The 20,331-nt window shown below is 34.4% G+C and overlaps 1 pseudogene; it reads right to left on the reverse strand.

Moving 5' to 3' along the window:
- Positions 1-5,545: 5,545 nt before the first annotated feature.
- Positions 5,546-6,789, reverse strand: LOC120193942 (annotated as a pseudogene).
- Between the last annotated feature and the right edge of the window lie 13,542 nt (positions 6,790-20,331).

A 20,331-nucleotide genomic window follows, 5' to 3' on the forward strand; every position in this document is an offset into this window, starting at 1 on the left:
CTCTCTCGTTCTTTGATCGAGTCTAGAGCTTTCTAGGTTTGATTCTTCAACGACGAGCAACGTTAATCATTCGCTGCCGCATCTATATCAATCGATATCAGATTTAGGACAATTCTTGTAAAGAATCAAGTGAATTTGCTTCTCCTTGCACGCATTCATCGCCAAGGTACTCCAACGGAGCTAGTTCACACAAGATCATCGTTTTCAGGTTCTTTTCAATTTTTTAGTTTAGTTCTAATTCCTTCTTGTTAGTTCGTTGATTTTCATAAAAAAGAAAAAAATCCACAAATTGCACAGATTTGAGCATTGGTTCTTGACGAATTTTCATAGAATTTTATAGAAAGAATTCGGTGCTGAAATTTTCTAGATTGTAACTACATCCATTAGAAGACATCCAATCGCTCTTCCCAGTCTTAAGTAGTATCGAAGACAAGCTTATATACGCACCGCCCTAATCGCTCTGCACAACCTTGATCTCGACTCTAAATTATGTTTTAACTATTTTTTCAAACAACAAGAATGTTAAAACTGCTTGAGATCTATCCTTCATAAGATACACCCACGAGTGATGAGAAAAAACGTCTAGAAACGAGATATAGTTACCAAAATCACTTGAAGAAACATGTGAAGGTCCCTACATATATGTAAAAACAAGCTGAAACGATGTTGTATACACATTAGTCAAATTGGAAAATGACAATTTGTGGCTTTTGCCCATATGAAAACAACACAAGTATTATTCATATTGTTTGGAAATGTTACATCAATTGTTTTACAAATATTAACAAGAGTATCAGCACTAGGATGGCCAAGTCTTCGATGCCACAACTAGGGATAGCAAACGGGTACAATTTCGTGGATTCCACACTGTACCCGCTCCAATTGGGGCAAGGATGGCTATAACTTTAGTGGGTAGTGGGCGGGTGTGGATTTAGAAAGTGGTACCCGTCGCTGGTAGTGGACGGGTGATGGGTTTGAGACCTTACCCGCCCCGCGCCCACTAAATATCCATTAAATTTTGGACCATTATGAATTTAGGTATAATTTTAGAGACTAATTCATAAATCTTAATATTGTATAAGATATAACTTATAATTTAACCAAATATTAGGGATAAGTTTATGAATCAAATTTTTTCTTTCAAACCCCTCGTGCTTTGTTTGTTGGTTACTACACCGATATTCTGGTATTTCTTCTACTCCAAGTTTCAAACTTTGGTCTCCAGCTCATTCAGGTACGCATTCTTCCTCTTATTTACTCTGGTCTCCTCTGCGGGTAGTAGAGTTCTATGTCACCTTATACACAGATCCAAAACCACATTCCCCAATCTTGTTTGTTGCATCGAAGTTGTTTGTGGCCGCTTTAATTTGTCGTAAGGTGAATACTTCGGTTTTCAGATCTAATCCTCTTAGTTATGTTCAAGATACAAGGCCAATAGTTAATACTCCGTTATTTTGATTTTGATATTTTGCTGAATCTAAGAGCATTCGTATATTGATTTTGATTTTTAAGAAACACGTTATATGTACGTATATTGAATTATCAATTTTGGTATTCTTCTGAATTTAAGAGCATTCACACATTCTGCTGATTTTGAAAATTATGAATAATTTATGCATTATAATTTGTATAATCATGCATTGAAAAACAAACAAAATCTTGAAAAAAAAGCCCAAAACCAATACAACTTAGATTTGATCTTCTCTTTATGGATTGAAATAATGCAAAGGTAAAGATGCAAACACCGAGCTATATTTTATGCATCCTGGATCATTTGCTTAGATTTGTATAAGCTTTTTTGGTTGATGGTGTGGGGAAAGAGATGAAATCATGTTCTAATTTTGGGTAGGTAAAACTTTATTATAATTAGAAACAAGTGCAACAACAAACAAAGAGTTACTGATTAAATAACTCAGAGAAAGTTGTGTCCATAATATTTTTACAACTCAAAGAATGAATTTATTTAGGTGTCTATCCAACATTTGTAATTCTTATCGTGGATGGTTTGTTGAAGTTTTGGTCTTATATAGGAAGATGATTAAGACAGATAATGACTACTAGTATATGGTTTAGCTTAATATGGTAGTGTGGTTGGTGGTCTATAAACGGAGTGGTGGGAGACATGAAATCCATAAAAACAACGGTGGTTTTGAAGTTTATAGACGATGGCGTCGTATACAATAAGTCTCAATTTAGGGTTGTACGGACTGATAAGGCGTGTCCACGCCTTAACTGCAGACTTCTTCTGCGATAGCTTAGGATGAATAAGTAGTGCCCACGCCTTATGCAAAAACCTCCTTTGGTCTTCGACTATATCCCAATTTTTTTCGGGTTTTTGGATAATCCGAACATGATTTTTTATTGATCCGTATCCGATCCGATAATCTGGAAAAATTTCGGATACCCGATCCGAACTATCCGAAAATTGAAAAACGAATCGAATATCCGAATTTTTAGATCAGATCAATGGGTCAACGGATCGAATTGGATTTTTTTGCACACCCCTAACTATTAGGCGGATCTAGCCGGATACGTCTCTAGTTGGGTAGTGGGTGTGAGGATGGATTTGAGAATGTACCCGTGTGGGCGGGTGGTGGATTGAAAAATATTATGTGGGTATGAGGATGAGAGAGGGGGTATCCGAACTCAACCCGCCCGTTTGCCATCCCTAGCCACAACTCATAAGCGTTGGAAGCAGCTTGCACCGAATACACTTCAGCTGTAGATTGCACTGATCTACTACCTTTGATATCAAAAGTATACAATCCACCAATCTCTTTTCCTTGCAGCAAAACCTCTCTCGTCTTTTCATCATGAACAAATCAAGACTTCGCATGAAACTCAATAAAAACATCATTGTCCCTAGTAACCTTGGATACAAAGAGCAAATTTCTTGTTATCTTAGGAGCATGCAGCAAATTAGTTAAAACCAAAGCACGAGACACAGGTGAGGAAGGAAGTAAAGCAGATTTACCAGTCATTTTCACATCTAATGACCCACCATTACCTACTATATATGGTCCCGCATAATCCACTTTGCGTGCAATGTTATTTGCATCAGGTGTAACATGATGTGTGACACCTGAATCCACATCCTATTTCTATTGCCCAGTCACTCCCCTACAACTCTGAGACGACTGCGCAGATTCAACGCAGAAAATGGATGACTTTGGAGCACAACACTCGCATCCACGGCTTCGATCATTATACCCAACATAACGAGAACTTTCAGACTCACAAGAACGCCCATCAGTTGATGAAACAATTAAAATCGTGATCAAAACGATGCCAACATCTATCTACCAAGTGTCCAGTTTTCTCACACAACTGACACTGAACTCGAGATCGATCGCGACTATGCGCTACATGACGCCCATCAAAATTAGATGGATGTTTGTATTGCTTTTGACTGCCTGCTCCCGAGGTTTTTGACGATGAATCTGAAATATCCATCTTGCTATTGGCACTTAAAGGCAAACTATCAAATTGCTCATTGAAATCAACTAGTTGAGCCTCCGCATCAATAAGAACACTGCGGACTGCATCGAGTGAGGTTAACCCTTCTCTGGTTGTTATAACAACCATGAAAGGATGGTATTCTCTGGGTAAGCCTTTCAAGATACTCGTGATTTGTTGCATTGGAGAAACAGGACTGCCGCAAGAAGATAACGCATCACACACCTCCTTAACACGTGTGAGATAAACTCTCATGCTATCATCACCCTGCTTGAGGGACTAAAGCTTATAATTCAAGCTTATCACAACCTTCGTTGATCATTTGGCAAAAAACTGAAGAATAGTATGTCAAACAGCATCAGCTGATTCAACTCCAACAAATTAGGTAAATGATTTGCATTCGCAGTGGAAAGAAGCCACGATGCAAGCGGACTGTCTTACACCACATATTCCTCGTATTTTTCGTTGATAACCATCGCACCAGTGCTGTCTTCCACCGTCTCTGGAGGCGCCTTCATATTTCCGGTCAACAAACGCTCTAGACAGTGACTATGAATGGTAAACAACACCTGTTGCTTCTACAATAGTAAGTTCATCTCGTCCAAAACAATGTTCACTTTCTTGTTTGTGAAAACTCGAACATTCCTGGAGGATAACTCCACCAGCAGATCAATGAAAACATCATTTGAGTGGCCCAACGAACTCTGAGACATTCTGACAGCAAACGCGAAAGAACTATCAAGAAAGCCCTACAGATCTCCAAGATTCTTAGCGATCGATGCCATATTGAAATGCACAAAAGAAATTCACAAGAACATGAAAATAATGTTTACTTCATTAATTCACACAAAGATTCATACAGACTTATATGGTAAATACAACGAACTTCAGAGATGGCGGAGGTGGTTACACGGTTAACAAAAACCAACTCTAACAGACAAATCTACTTTTATTCTAGCAGATTTTCTAATCCACGTGGCAGCCTATCCTCGATACATTCATTCAATACATATCCCGAATAACATTGCATAGAACTAAAACCAAAGGATTTTTCCTCTCTGAATGAAAAGAGAAAATAAATAAGTCAAACAGAAACAATGCATGTTTCAAAATTTCAACTGACATATAGTATTACAGAAATGGAACAAGAAAGTTAATGTCTGAAAATGGGTACCTATGAGATACAAAATTGCCTATAACCACGTTTCCCAAATACAACTTTTCCAAGCCTAAACTTGAAAACGGGTACATTTGAGGATGTTACATAACTTAGTTTGGTATCATTTGGGTTTAACTAACGACCTTCGCCACCTTTCTCTGCTCGATTTGGCCCATCAATGGGCACTGCATCTCCGTCCAGCTTATTGGAACCATTGTTGCACCTAAGGTAAACAACAAAGCAGAAGTTGAGGAGTTGTTGAACACATAATGCCCAGTTCATTCTTAGCCGTTGTTAGGTAATAAGCCCATGCATCTCCAAGAGACAGCTTAATAAAGGAACCATGTTAAGGAAAACTAATCACATGACAGAACAAATAAATGGCAACACATCTCTTGAATTTTAAACTGACTCGCTCAAAATTTTTAAGGTCTACGAATAAGATGGTGCAACAATATAATGGATACCACCATAGCTCTGACAATATCACTAGGACGAAACGACAAATGCATATCCAATTTGTCAATTTCAGTTGCTCTAGCATTCTGTTGCCTGTTAAAATAAACAGTCTTGCAGTTAATGCATACTGCTCTTGAAAGATGTAGCCAGAAGTACATAAAATTGATCAAACATTTGAAAATCTCATAGACTCTATCCAACTCAAAAATGAAGGAAAAACAGCGTGTTTAAACTTATAATAGAATGTAAGCATCGTCAACAGCCACATATTTCTATTAACACACACACACACACAGAGATGGAGCGAGGATATGCTAAACTCTTAGCAGGAGAATTTCATCAATCCATTAAGTCTGAATACTTGGCTATATGGAACGGCTAGCTGCCAAACATGGCTTTTATCAAATGAATCATGTGCTACACCAAAATACAAATATCCCCCAGAAAAGATTGATTGTGAGGCCATAGAACCGAAGTACATCATGTGGTTCTAAAAGGAAAGAGAACAGTTCTTTCATGTTAGCGATAAAGAGGAGGTGTATATAGCTTTTGGGATAACAAATACAACAAGGATATTTAAAACTTAACAGTCCTTGTCAGAAATACTGACTACCCTGAACGTGAATCGATTAAATCATTTTCAAATACAAAAACTCAACCATAGTCCTAATAAAAGAGAAAAGAAGACTATGTACCTAATTATACCAGTGAATTTTTCTCTCACGGACTTCGAACCAACACACATGATATCAGCCGAAGCTGTCCTAGCCATCACCTTAGTAACCTGTTTTATTCAAATAAAAATCACATTTTGATACCACAGAGTAAAATTATGCTTGTTATAATGGAAAATCACGTTCAATCAACATCATATTTTCAACCAAAAATGAAGGATAAATCCAATACTTACTCGGGCAATGACGACTGAACCGGGTTCTGGTACAGGACCATGAGCTTTGTGACCAGTTACTTCCACAATTGGCCTCTGTAAATGATTATGATAAAATATGTTCAATAAAATTGTCCAGAATAGTATCATTATATAACATTAATTTTGATTCTCAGAGCACTAATTCAGTTTAAAGTATGAAATTGTGGTTTAAAGTAAGAATTATACCTAGAAGGATTTATATCTACCTAAACATACAAGAATATATTCCATCCCATGGAACAAAATAGAGAGAAGAAGTTATCTCAAGTTAAATCATAAAGCTAAAACCTTTGAGATTATTTCTAAGAGAATATAATGATAAACATGTTGGTAAAAACAGTTCAAAGTAATCTAAATTAAAACCCCAGAAACACATTGAGAAACAATTGACATACACCAAACAAGGAAAAAAGGATTATGGGTTATATTAATGAAAGAATAGAAAAGTAACAAGAAAAATAAGGGATTAAAACTGTTGTATAAAAAAAAGACCCAAAACCTAGTCAGAGGAATCAGGAGGAGGCGACTGGATACGTCGGAAGCCGGTGAGGGAAGCGTAGATGGTGTTGTTCTGAGACGCGACGTACGCTCCTTTCCTTGCTTTCAGCTCGGCGACTCTTCCCAGTACCACTCCTGGCGTTACAATCTCATCTTCTTTTTCCATTTCTTCTTCTTCTTCTTCTATTTTTTCCTCTTTGAAGCTTTCTGCAATGAGAAGCACTAAACTCTGCCTTCGCTTGCTGCTGCTTTGTTCTTGGGTGGACGCTGGTTTTGCTAGCCTAATAACACTACTGTAAACTCAATTTTGGTTTCACATTTAAAATAAACTTTTTTATCTATCAAAAATATTTATTGTAATAAAACACATTTTTTACTATTTAAAATAACAATTAAAAGTACAATAAATTATATTTACCTAATATTTTAACTCATTCCATTTTTTCTAATACTTTTAGCCTCTCTTTTTAAAGATATTTTTCAAAGTCTCAATCATCAAACATTGGACGTTCATACTGTAATATTCTTGATGCTCGAAACTGTAATCTTAAAAAATAACAATAATTTTTTTATCATCGATATTCTTTAGTTCGTGTTATATTATATAAGTCAAATTTGTACCCAAAAAATATTATATAAGTTGAATGCTAAAATAGGAGATTAATACTTTACTTAAGTTTAGTCTTTGAAAACAATTGATTAAGATCAGTTTAATGTATATTTTTCGTATATGTTTATATAAGAGTAATATCTCAAAACAGTTGAGTAAATACCTTTATATTTTTCTAATTTGTTCAAATAATAGCCTAATATCTTGAAAATAACTTTTAAATAAATATCATAATTTGAGCAGATTATGAATGTAGAACAATCAAAGAATGCTGCAAATGAATAATGCTTTTTCTTATTATCAAGAAGGATTACAAGGCTGGTTTATATACAACTATAAGATTAACTAACAAACTGAATTACAACAGCTTACCAACAGCTAACTAATAAACTAACTTGAACTAACTGAGCTAACTGATAACTAACTAATTACAAAAAACGATACAAGCTGATATACCGAGCTGATATATCCTACTACCCCCCTCAAGTTGGATGTGCATGTATGTTGAGGAGACCCAACTTGGCAATAAAGGCACGATGTATGGGAGGCCGAAGAGTTTTTGTGAAGATGCCATCCAACTGGTCTGAGGATCGAACATGAAACAACTTCAAAAAAACCAACTTTCACCTTGGCTCGTACAAAATGACAATCAACCTCTATATGTTTTGTCCTCTCATGAAACACTTGATTAGTTGTGTAACATACCGAAATCTGGGTCAGTGACTAAAATGGAATTTTTGAAATTTGGTGATAAAAGTAGAATAGTTAAATAGTTCAATGACTTATTGGAAAAATAGTTAAAGGTTGTTTAGTAATTATTGAATGAATTAAAGGGTAAAATGGTCAATTGACAAGTAAGATTTTTATTTTCCTTTATAAGATAAGGGAACCACGTGGAAATGGAGAGATTTCTCCAGAGTTCTCTTCTTCTCTTTTTATTTTTCTTTCTTCTTCACGTGGAAGCCAATAGCAAAGTTGAGTTTCTGGTTAATTGATTTCTTGTTGAATTTTAAGTTTGGTTTTCACTATCAAGTGACTCTTAAGCTTAAGGGAAGCTTAATTTGTCATAAAACAATAAGAGGAAAGGTGTAAAAAGGATTAAAGGAAGGAAGTGAATAAATGAAATCTTGGTAGAAAGACATTTATGGGATTTCCAGACCAAATTTGACTTGTCAAGGGTCTAATTAAGAAGTTAGAAACAATATAATTGAATTTGGAACATGTTGAAAATTTAGTGTAATTCTTGAATTACATATGGAGAATAGGTTTTTGATGTTAAAGAGGTGATTAATGAATAGAAATGAGTTTGAATATGTGTATATGAGTTAAGAATATAAAAGGGGATGAAATATGAAGAGTTGAGCTAAAAAGAAAGTGAATTTCGTGCTCTAACTAGAATTTCTGGGTTGTGTGCATCAATGCACATTCATTGTGTACTGATGCACTCTCAAATAAATGAACATCGAATGCAATGAGTGCATCGATGCATAGGGAGTGCATCGATACACCCCTTAAAATGGAAACATCGAATGTAAATTGTGTATCGATGCATGAGGTAGTGCATCGATGCACATGTTAAGGGATGCACCGATACACTGTGGAATGTACCGATGCACTTCAATGGGAAATGGAATAAATCTTTCTTTCAGTCTAAGAATTGATAGATTATAGTATATCAATTGGATACTGATAAGTATTAATACATGATTGTGTAGACATCGATTGAAAGCAAAGTTCGAATACGTCGTCAAAGTAGGATACGCAAGAAAGAGAAAGAGCTTGGTAGTGTTATTGGTGATCAGGTGAGTACATGATATGAAGTGTAGTTATGTTAAGGAATTATGACTTGCGAGAAGTCTAATTCTGATATTAGGTAATATGAGTACCCAAATGTAAGCATGTAGTGATATGATGATCAGAGAAATTCGAGTCTATGTATATGTTTAGATGTAATTGCATCTCTATGTTTGTGATCTAGGTGAATATGCCTTGTTGCATTACATGTTATGAGATATGTGTTGTATGATAGTGATCTATGAGATATTGATAATAAGTCATAAGATTTCATATATATGTAATATAAGTTAAAAGATAAGAAATAATATGTTATATGCATATGAGAAAAAGGTATATGTGAACTATATGAAATTGAATAAAGAACTATGTTATGTGACCATGTGTGAAAATGATGAATAATGTGAATTTCATGGAAAAATGCTACGTGAAAGTACACTACGTGACTATGTGATCATATAATATGTGATAGAGAGCTATGTGAAAGAACTATGTGATATGAATATGTGAATGTGTAATGAGGTAAAAGATAATGCCCATGTCATTTGTTATAAGAGCTATAGGTATAGTTGGCATGCCAAGAGTCGAGGGTCTACGCGGTCCTTTGAGACATAGTGGTCCTTCGGGACATAGTGGTCCTTCGGGACATATGTGTTATATGTGGTCCTTCGGGACATCTACGTGGTCCTTCGGGACAAATTCTACGCACCCCTAGTGGGAATTATATGAGTTGTGGTGACATCATAGTGCACAACCTCTATGTACTCACATACCTTAAGTTCTCAGTAGTGTACATGGGCTAACCAAAAAGGATAACAATAAAATGTGAGTTGTAATGATAAATGTGTTACATGTTTTATATGAGGATATATGTGAATGTGTGTATGTGTTACAGGAAATAATGTGTGTTATAGGTTATGGCATTTGTTATGTGATGTACATGAATATATGTTAATATATATATATATATGAATGAATATCAATGACTTATATGATGATGTAAGAATATGTTATAAGATATAGAATATGAAAATAAGAGATCATATGAACAAGAGATAAGAGATAGAAAGGATAATCATATAAGAGTATGATGAAAATATAAATGATGACATGCATGTGTGTATGTAATTGTTACATGAAAAAGTATGTATACAAGTATGACGTTGTATTACATGATATGTACTTGCATTTGATAATTTACATATGTATTTATATGTCTCACTAAGTCTCTGACTTAGCGTGTGAGTGTTTCAATCGTAGGTTCAAGAAAGTAGGAAGAGGAGCTAAGAGGAGCTAGATAGGTTAGTTTCTCCTTATTGAATGTCAGATTAGAACATAAATGAATAACATGTATTTTGTTATATAGAATCTAGTTGGCATGTAGTTAAAAGATTTGTATTAGATACGCTCTGCTCAGTTTTTTAAAACCATATGTTTTATATCATAGAAAGTAAATGGTTTTATTAGAAATATCAAACTGAATCTTGGGTATTTTGTAAAAGTAAATGTTGAGTTAATCGATTGACGGAATCGACCAAGAGGGGGGTGAATTGGTAATTAAAATTTTATTGAAGCTTTTGTAGAAAATTGAAAGTAATTGCACAGCGATTTAGAGTGGTTCGACTTTCTCAATCAAAGTCTACGTCCACTACCTTAGCTATCCACACTAAGGATTTTCCAACAAATTCACTAATTTGTTCTTTCTTTTGAGGCCAAAGAAATAACCTTACAACACCCTCAAGAATATAACCCAATTCTTGATAACACTCTTTCCCAAAGAGAAGATTACAAATTTGCAAACTTACAAGGAAATCCTCACAAGGTAGATTGTTTGCACAATTCTATAACAAAGAAAAGAACACTCAAGAATGAATACAATTGAGTACAAGTAGTGTTCTTGAAAGCAAAATGAATATTGAATGAGAAATAGGCTTGAAATGCACAAACTTGAGGTTTGATGCTTTCTCTTTGATTCTCTCTTGATTCTAGTTGCTTGTTGTTTCTTGTTGTTGATCAATGACTTCTAAGCTTGTTTAAATACACCTTGAATCACTTCTGAACGTTGGGGATCATTAATGAAGTTATTGGAGCCGTTTAAGTGTGAAAACAATTAATATTTATGTTTGTAGCGTGGGGGGAATCGGTACCCCCTCCTGGGGAATCGGTTCCCTAAGTGTAAAATTCAAATATTCGACCGTTGAACAGTGGGGGGAATCGATACCCCCTGGGGGGAATCGGTTCCCTCCGAGCATACTGGAATTTCTCGGAGCAAAACCATTCAGGGGGAATCGGTACCCCCTTGGGGGGGAATCAGTTCCCTCTGAACATTCTGGAATTTTTGGCTTTGAAACGGTTCGAAATACTTTGTAAAATTATTTTGAAATAATTTTAAGATTAAAACTTAATTTTACACTTTAGTAAGGATTTAAAATGACTTTTGAAAGATTTGGAGTTATATTTTGATATTCGAATAATTATATCGAATATACTTAGAAAATCTTTAGGAAAATCTTAAAATTCATTTATCTTAATTTGTTATATCGAAATATCAAAATTTATTCAACAATCTCCCCCTTTTTGATATAAAAAAACATTTTAGTAATTTTAAGATTTTATTTTGAAATCAAGTTTCAAGTTTGAAATTACTCCCCCTTACTCTAACACTATTCCTCTTTAAAAACGCTTTTAACATTTCTCCCCCTTTTTGTTAAATCAAAAATACTTGTAAAAGATTTTAAACAAGGTTTTGAAATCATTTAGCCAATTGATTATATATATATATATATATATATATATATATATATATCTTAAGCTGCTAAGATCACAATCAAGAGAAAGATTAGCCATTAGTTCCGTAATTCAATATTCATAAACAATGTGACATGACAATATTGGTCATATAGCTAACATGATGTAAATGATGCAATAATGAATAAATTTAACCACACCAAATATATAGAAATATAAGTTCAAACCATCCATAAATCATCAAATTAGTTCAAATATCCAACAACCAAAGTAAAAGCATTCCAAAAACATTCAAAATGTTGAAACAATAAACTTTAAGTTCAAAGTACTAAAGCATAACACAGAATCAAGCATCCGTAGGAGGATCGGGAGGAGGAAAATGAGCTCGCATAGCGACCATCTCATGTGAGAGTGCATCAATGTGTTCATTCATAGAAGCGTTGTTTGTGCGCATCTCCCGGAGAATTTCCAATTGTTGAGCTCCCATTGTGGATAAATGAGATTCTATGGAAGTGAAGCGGGAATCTATGGAAGCATATCGGAAATCGAATGTCTCCATAAAGGATCGAAAGTATGGAGGCATTTGATCCTCTGGTTGTTCTTGTTCCTCTGCTCGTGCTTGTTCCTCGTGCTGTTCTGGTTCATCGTCGGAGTCAACTTCATGCGATTGCTCACCGGTACGAACCCAAAGACCAGTTTCTTCATTGATCTTCCATCCCGATTTAGTTAAAGAGAATATATTGATTTGATTTTTGAGGGGAAAGGAAGCATCAAGACCTACTCTAAGCCCATCCTTCTTAAATAGATTACTAAGAATACAACCGTAAACTAAAGAAGAACACAATTTCTTATTGGGAACAAGATTTACGGTTTCGATAAGTTCAGCAAAAATAATCTGTGGAAGGTTAATTTTGTGATTATTTTGGACACAATGAAGCCAAAATAGATCTAAGGCTCGAAGAGTAGAGTAACGGCCTCTGGATGGGCGAAACCACCAAGAGATCATGAGGTGAAGAAAACGGTCATGAAGGTCTAGAACACTTGCACTATCCCTTCGCTTATACTGAGATCCTACCGTAAGTTTTTCATTGTCTAACCCTTCATTATCTAATCCTAATGCTTTGGAAATGGATTCCAAGTCAAGATGAAAGAATCGTCCTAGAAGATAGGATCGGATCCCTATGGTTAAGGTTTTCTCTCGATTTTTAATGTAAACAACATTAGAGTAGAAGATACGAACAAGTTGATGGTAGACAATGGGTTCAAGCTCAAAGAGTTTGTCAAATTTCCACTCATGAAGAGTAGGAAGATGACGAAAATTGATGTCTAGCATGGCTTGAAGAGATGTGATACGTTCTTCCCGGATTTTGTAGGACTCAAAGTATTGACAAAACCTATTGTAGAGATTTTGTTTACGACCGGGTTCATTAAAATAATAATTGAGAATGGTCATGTTTGGATCATCGGGATTAGAAATAGGAATTTGTGGGATAGGTGGAGGATTTGGAGGTGAGTTTGGAGGTTGACTAGAATGACTAGAGGAGTCCCTAAAACGTTTATAAGACATGGTTTAAGATAATCGGAATGGAAAGATAACCTGTATTTTTTAAAACATATATATGCAAAATAATCAATCCCAAAACTCAATTGAGTCCTCAATATTTCAAGGTTCTCTAAACCAATCCTAATGGGCAAAGTTTTTGAAAAACTTATTGAAAAATAAGGTTTTGAAAAATCAATATATGTATAGTTTTCATAACAACAACGTAATTCAATCAAAACACAATAATTTGAATTTTTTTATTTCAAAAATTTCAAAGAATTTTGAAAAATTCTTGTGTTTTTGATGAAATTAGTTGTAAAATCTAGTTTCTAATCACTAAACAATCAATGCCCGATCACTATTTCAATCTAGAACTAATTAAAACTAGTTATATGTTCAAATTTTGATAAAATAGAGGTTTTAGAAAAATACCTTGAAGAATTTCAGATTTGAGTGAGATTAGATGAAGTTTGCACGATTTTGTTGATTCCAACAGGTTTAGGAAATGATATTTGAAGAGAATTCCGATTAAAAATATTGTTTTGAGGCAAAGTGGAGATTTGAGAGATGAAGAGAGTGATAGGTGGCAAAGGAAGAAAAAAAAGGGTTTGAGAAAAATAGGGTGTTCTGCCCGTAAAAACCAGAACCCCAGAGGGAATCGGTTCCCATTCAAAGGGGGAATTGGTTCCCTTATAGGGGTATCGATTCCCTCTACCAAATATTTAAAAAATATGTATTTTAAACATCCAATAGTACTAAATTAATTAATCCTAGTGGTATTGGCAACTCATATTTCGAAAATTAACTATGTTCAAACAATCAAATTTGTCATTAAACATCATTTGAACAATCAATTAATTTTCACTAATAATCATAAACTCCCCCTAACTAATAACAAGAATGCAATCAAAAATATTATTTTAAGCATTTTTCATTCTTAAAAGTGCTAAAAATTATTTTTTAAACACTAAGTGAAGATAGGTCAGTTAAACCTAATTCTCTCCTAAGTGTCCAAAATCTTTCTTTATCTAAGGGTTTTGTAAAAATATCCTCTAATTGGTGAAAAGTATCAACAAATTCTAGAACTACATCTTCCTTAGCGACATGGTCTCTAATGAAGTGATGTATAATTTCAATGTGCTTAGTTCTAGAGTGTTGGATGGGATTTTTAGTGAGACAAATAGCACTAGTATTGTCACACTTGATAGGAATGGTACTTACTTCAATTTCATAATAAAAAAGTTGTTGTTTCATCCATAAAACTTGTGCACAACAACTACCAGCTGAAATGTATTCCGCTTCAGTGGTAGATAATGCAACACAATTTTATTTCTTTGAAAACCAAGAAATCAACATATTTCCAAGAAATTGGCAAGTACCGGAGGTGCTTTTCCTATATAATTTGCATCCTCCATAATCCGCATCAGAAAAGGCATGCAAGCTAAAGCTAGAGTCTCTAGGATACCAAATTCCTAAACTAGGAGTGTCCTTAAGGTATATAAAGATTCTCTTAACAGCTAGTAAATGTGATTCTTTAGGGCATGATTGAAATATAGCACATAAGCAAACACTAAACATAATGTCTGGTCTACTTGTAGTTAGATAAAGTAAAGATCCAATCATTGACATATATAATTTAACATCTACACATTTACCTCCTTCATCTAAGTCAAGCTTTGTTGAAGAGCTCATTGGAGTGTCATCAGGCTTGCCATTTTCCAGTCCAAATTTCTTAAGCATATCTTGACGTACTTAGCTTGATTGATGAAGATGCCATCTTTTCTTTTCTTGATTTGGAGTCCCAAGAAAAATGAGAGCTCCCCCATCATGCTCATTTCGAATTCGCTTTGCATTAGCTTAGAAAATTCTTGGCAAAGAACATCATTAGTAGAACCAAATATTATATCATCAACATAAATTTGAACTACTAATAAATCTTTACCTTTATGCTTTAAAAACAATGTAGTGTCAACCTTCCCTTTTGAAAAACCTTTTTCAATTAAAAAGTTTGACAATCTTTCATACCAAGCTCTAGGAGCTTGCTTTAAACCATAAAATGCTTTTGTCAATTTAAGAACATGATCCGGAAATTTTGAATCTTCAAAACCTGGAAGTTGTTCCACATACACTTCTTCTTTTATAAAACCATTTAAAAATGCACTTTTAACATCCATTTGATATAATTTAAATTCATGAGAACATGCAAATGCTAATAACATTCTAATTGCTTCCATCCTAGCTACGGGAGCGTATGTTTCATCATAGTCGATGCCCTATTCTTGAGTATACCCTTGAGAAACAAGTCTAGCCTTGTTTCTCACTATATTACCACTCTCATCAAGCTTATTCCTAAATACCCATCTAGTACCTACTGTAGATTTATTACTAGGTCTTTCAACTAATGTCCATACTTTACTTCTCTCAAATTGATTTAACTCTTCTTGCATAGCCATAATCCAATGTTCATCATTTAATGCTTCTTTAATATTCTTAGGCTCTATGCATGAAATAAATGCAATATAATTACAAATATTTCTAAGAGAAGATCGAGTTGTTACCCCTTTTGATGGATCACCTATAATCTCACAATCCTTGACATAGTTGTACTCTCTTGGATAAGATACTTCTCTTTCTTCAATGGTTGGATTCTCGAGAGGATCATGAGTTTCTTCATCTTTCGTTTCTTCCTTTGATGATGATTCTCCAACGTCATGTCTATAATCATTTGTATTTATAATACCTACATCATCATTAACACAAGAATCCTTCATCGGAAGGAGATTATCATTGAAAACAACATGTATAGACTCTTCTACAACTAAAGTTCTTTTATTAAATACTCGATAAGCTTTAGAATTTAAGGAATAACCTAGAAAAATTCCTTAATCACTTTTAGCATCAAATTTGCCAAGGTTTTCTTTACAGTTGTTTAAAACAAAACATTTACATCCAAAAGGATGAAAATAGCTAATGTTAGGCTTTTTATTTTTAAAAATTATATATGGAGTTTTCTTTAAAATTGGCCTAATCATTACTCGATTTACAATATAACAAGCAGTATTTGTGGCTTCCACCCAAAAATATTTTGGCAAATTATTTTCACAAAGCATGGTTCTAGCCATTTCTTCTAAAGTTCATTTTTCCTCTCAATAACTCCATTTTGTTGAGGGGTTATAGGTGCTGAAAAATTATGGCTAATACCATTAGAATTACAAAACTCATTAAATCCAAGATTTTCAAATTCAGTACCATGATCACTTCTAACACTAGTGATAGAGTAACCTTTTTCGTTTTAGATTACTTTTGAAAATGTGATGAAATTTTCTAATGCTTCATCTTTAGTACTTAAGAATAGAACCCAAGTATATATAGAATAATCATCTACCAAGACAAATGCATATTTTTTTCCACCCAAGCTAGTAGTCCTAGTTGGCCCAAAAAGATCTATATAGATCAATTGTAATACTCTACTAGTTGACACATCATTAATGGATTTAAAAGAAACTCTCTTTTGTTTTCCTTTAGCACAAGCATCACAGATTTTATCATTATCAAATTTTAGTTTAGGCAGCCCTCGAACCAATTCTCCTTGAACTAACCGTTGCAAAACACTCATGCTAGCATGTCCTAGTCTCCAATGCCATAACCAACTATCATGCTCATCCTTAGAAACTAGGCACAAATTAGTCATATTAATAGAATCTAAATGCACCATGTATATGTTTCCTATTTTATGACCAACAAGCATAACCCGATTAGATGCAATGTCAATGACTTTACAACCATTAATTTCAAACAAGACATTGAATCCCTTATCGCATAATTGACTAATACTCAATAGATTATGCTTTAATCCATTCATATATAACACATTTTTAATTTGTATAGAAGAGGTATTACCTATAGTACCAATACCTTCAATGTGACCTTTTGAATTATCACCAAAAGTCACTTCTCCTCTATTTTTGGCGTTGAGCTCTATGAACCGGCTTTTGTCTCTGGTCATGTGTCTCGAGCATCCACTATCAAGGTACCATGAATTTGGATTTGTTTCCTGTGCCTTGTAGTAATGCTCATTTTCCTACAAACATAGATTAATTTCTAATTTTCGGTACCCAAATTCTTTTGGGTCCATATTCATTAGTTTCTAAAATCCTTGTCCCCTTTGGTATCCATTTATGAAGGACATCCTTATCTTTAGTAGTAATGAATTCTTCAGGAACCCATATACTACTAACAATTTTACCATTCAAGGTTCGTTGAGGACTTCTATGATTGTAGCTTCTAAAACTTTTCTTAACAAAGTTGGATTTTGAATTCTCACCTTTTTCAAAACTTTTTGTTCCAACCTTATTAAAATAAGTTTTAAGACCATCAATATTCTTTTGATGATCATCATGAATTTTTGAAAGTAAGTTATGCAAATCAGTATTTTTCTTTTCAAAATCATTAATTTTGATTTGTAATTCTTTGATCTTACTTTCAAGCTCATTGTTGGTCTTGGATATAAGACTATTTTCGTTTTTCAATTTTGAAATATCATTTTTGTATTTTGAAAATAGAGTCTTATAATCTAAAGCCAACCCATTATAATCCTCTAATAACTCATCATAAGATAATTCATCCAAATCGAATGAGTTAGAGGTTACCTTAGAATCTTCCCCGATAGCCATCAAGCACAAGTTTGCAACTTCTTTTTCCTCTTCATCGGAACCTTCTTCATCGCTCCATGTAGCTATATGAGCCTTGTGCTTCTTTTTGGATTGACCCTTTTTCTTCAATTATGGGCAATCATATTTGACATGCCCTAGTTTTTTGCATTCATGGCAAATGATCGGGTTTTTCTCATTCGATTAAGTTTTGAAGCCTTCATGACGTTTGAATTTTCTTCCTCGGTTGGGCATCATTAACTTTCTGAATTGTTTGGCAAATAATGTCATTTCCTCGTCATCATCATCATCATTCGAATCACTCTCACTTTTGTGGATTTGAGAGCAATTTCAATATTTTTCTTCTTCTCCTTCTCCTTTGGTGTCTCGTCAATCTTATCGAGGTCCACTTCATCTTCAAGCATCATTTCATGAGTGAGAAGGGAACCGATTAGATTTTCAAGAGTTAAGGACGTTAGGTCCTTAGACTCGATGATTGTCGTCTTCTTTGATTGCCACGATTTTGGATAGGAGTAAACTAACTTCTTCACAAGCTTTTCATTTGAAATGATCTCTCCATATGATTTGAGACCATTGACATTCGTAGAAAATCTATCTGTCATAGCTTTCGTATTTTCATTTGGTTTCATCCTGAAATTTTCATAGCTATGCGTTAGAATACTAATTTTAGATTTCTTTACCTCATCGATACCTTCATGAGTGACTTGAAGTTTGTCCCATATTTCTTTGGCAGTTGTACAAGATGAAACTCTTCCGTATTCATCTGGTCCAAGAGCACAAAATATGATATGGATGGCTTTGGAGTTGAGCTGGAACATTCTTGTCTCTCCTTCACTCCACAATCTTGGATGAGTGAGAGGCTTGATGTATCATTCTTCTACGGCATTCCATGCTCCCATGTCACTTGCTTGATTGAAGTACATTATCCTATTTTTCCAATAGGCATAGTTAGCCCCATTGAAGAAAAGAGGCTTGTTGACGGGCATCGAATCGAGACCGGAGTCGAAGTTTGAAGTAGAGGCCATTGATGACTTTGATTATCGATATAACTCTTCCCGAATCGACTCAAGAGGCGATTAAACCTTCAAATGAGTTAGGCTCTGATGCCAATTATTGAGTTAATCGATTGACAGAATCGGCCAAGAGGGGGGTGAATTGGCAATTAAAATTTTATGGAAGCTTTTGCAGAAAATTGAAAGTAATTGTACAGCGATTTAGAGTGGTTCGACTTTCTCAATCAAAGTCTATGTCCACTACCTTAGCTATCCACACTAAGGATTTTCCAACAAATTCACTAATTTGTTCTTTCTTTTGAGGCCAAAGAGATAACCTTACAACACCCTCAAGAATATAACCTAATTCTTGATAACACTCTTTCCCAAAGAGAAAATTACAAATTTGCAAACTTACAAGGAAATCCTCACAAGGTAGATTGTTTGCACAATTCTATAACAAAGAAAAGAACACTCAAGAATGAATACAATTGAGTACAAGTAGTGTTCTTGAAAGAAAAATGAATATTGAATGAAAAATAGGCTTGAAATGCACAAACTTGAGGTTTGATGCTTTCTCTTTGATTCTCTCTTGATTCTAGTTGTTTGTTGTTAATCAATGGCTTCTAAGCTTGTTTAAATACACCTTGAATCACTTCTGAATGTTGGGGATCATTAATGAAGTTGTTGGAGTCGCTTAAGTGTGAAAACAATTAATATTTCTGCTTGGAGTGTAGGGGGAATCGGTACCCTCTTTTGGGGAATCGGTTCCCTAAGTGTAAAATTCAAATATTCGACAGTTGAACAGTAGGGGGAATCGATACCCCCTGGGGGGAATCGGTTCCCTCCGAGCATACTGGAATTTCTCGGAGCAAAACCATTCAGGGGGAATCGGTTCCCTCTGGACATTCTGGAATTTTTGGCTTTGAAACGGTTCAAAATACTTTGTAAAATTATTTTGAAATAATTTTATGATTAAAACTTAATTTTACACTTTAGTAAGGATTTAAAATGACTTTTGAAAGATTTGGATTAATATTTTGATATTCGAATAATTATATCGAATATACTTAGAAAATCTTTAGGAAAATCTTAAAATTCATTTATCTTAATTTGTTATATCGAAATATCAAAATGTATTCAACAGTAAATGTTTTGAGAAGTCAATGTGACACCTCAGACTCGTATCCGGGTCGGGTACGGGTTGGGGGTGTTACATTTAATTGTATCAGAGCTAAGGTTTAGTCGATTCTAGGCTTAAACCGAAGGTAAAAGAGTTTTAAAAAAATGTGTACATGCCAACATAGAGTGAAAATTTCTGATATGATAGTGTAAGAAGTATGTTGTATTGCTAATAGAATAAGATTTGTATGATATAGTAGAAATGGATAATAGAAATTATTGAAGTGAATCGATAGCTGACAAATCTGATGGTGATAGCAATTCATATACCCTGGCCGGGCAGGATGAA

This window comes from Hibiscus syriacus, unplaced genomic scaffold (genome assembly GCF_006381635.1).
Source record: "Hibiscus syriacus cultivar Baekdansim isolate YM2019G1 unplaced genomic scaffold, ASM638163v2 tig00004355_pilon, whole genome shotgun sequence".
In the NCBI taxonomy this organism is placed as follows: Eukaryota; Viridiplantae; Streptophyta; class Magnoliopsida; order Malvales; family Malvaceae; genus Hibiscus; species Hibiscus syriacus.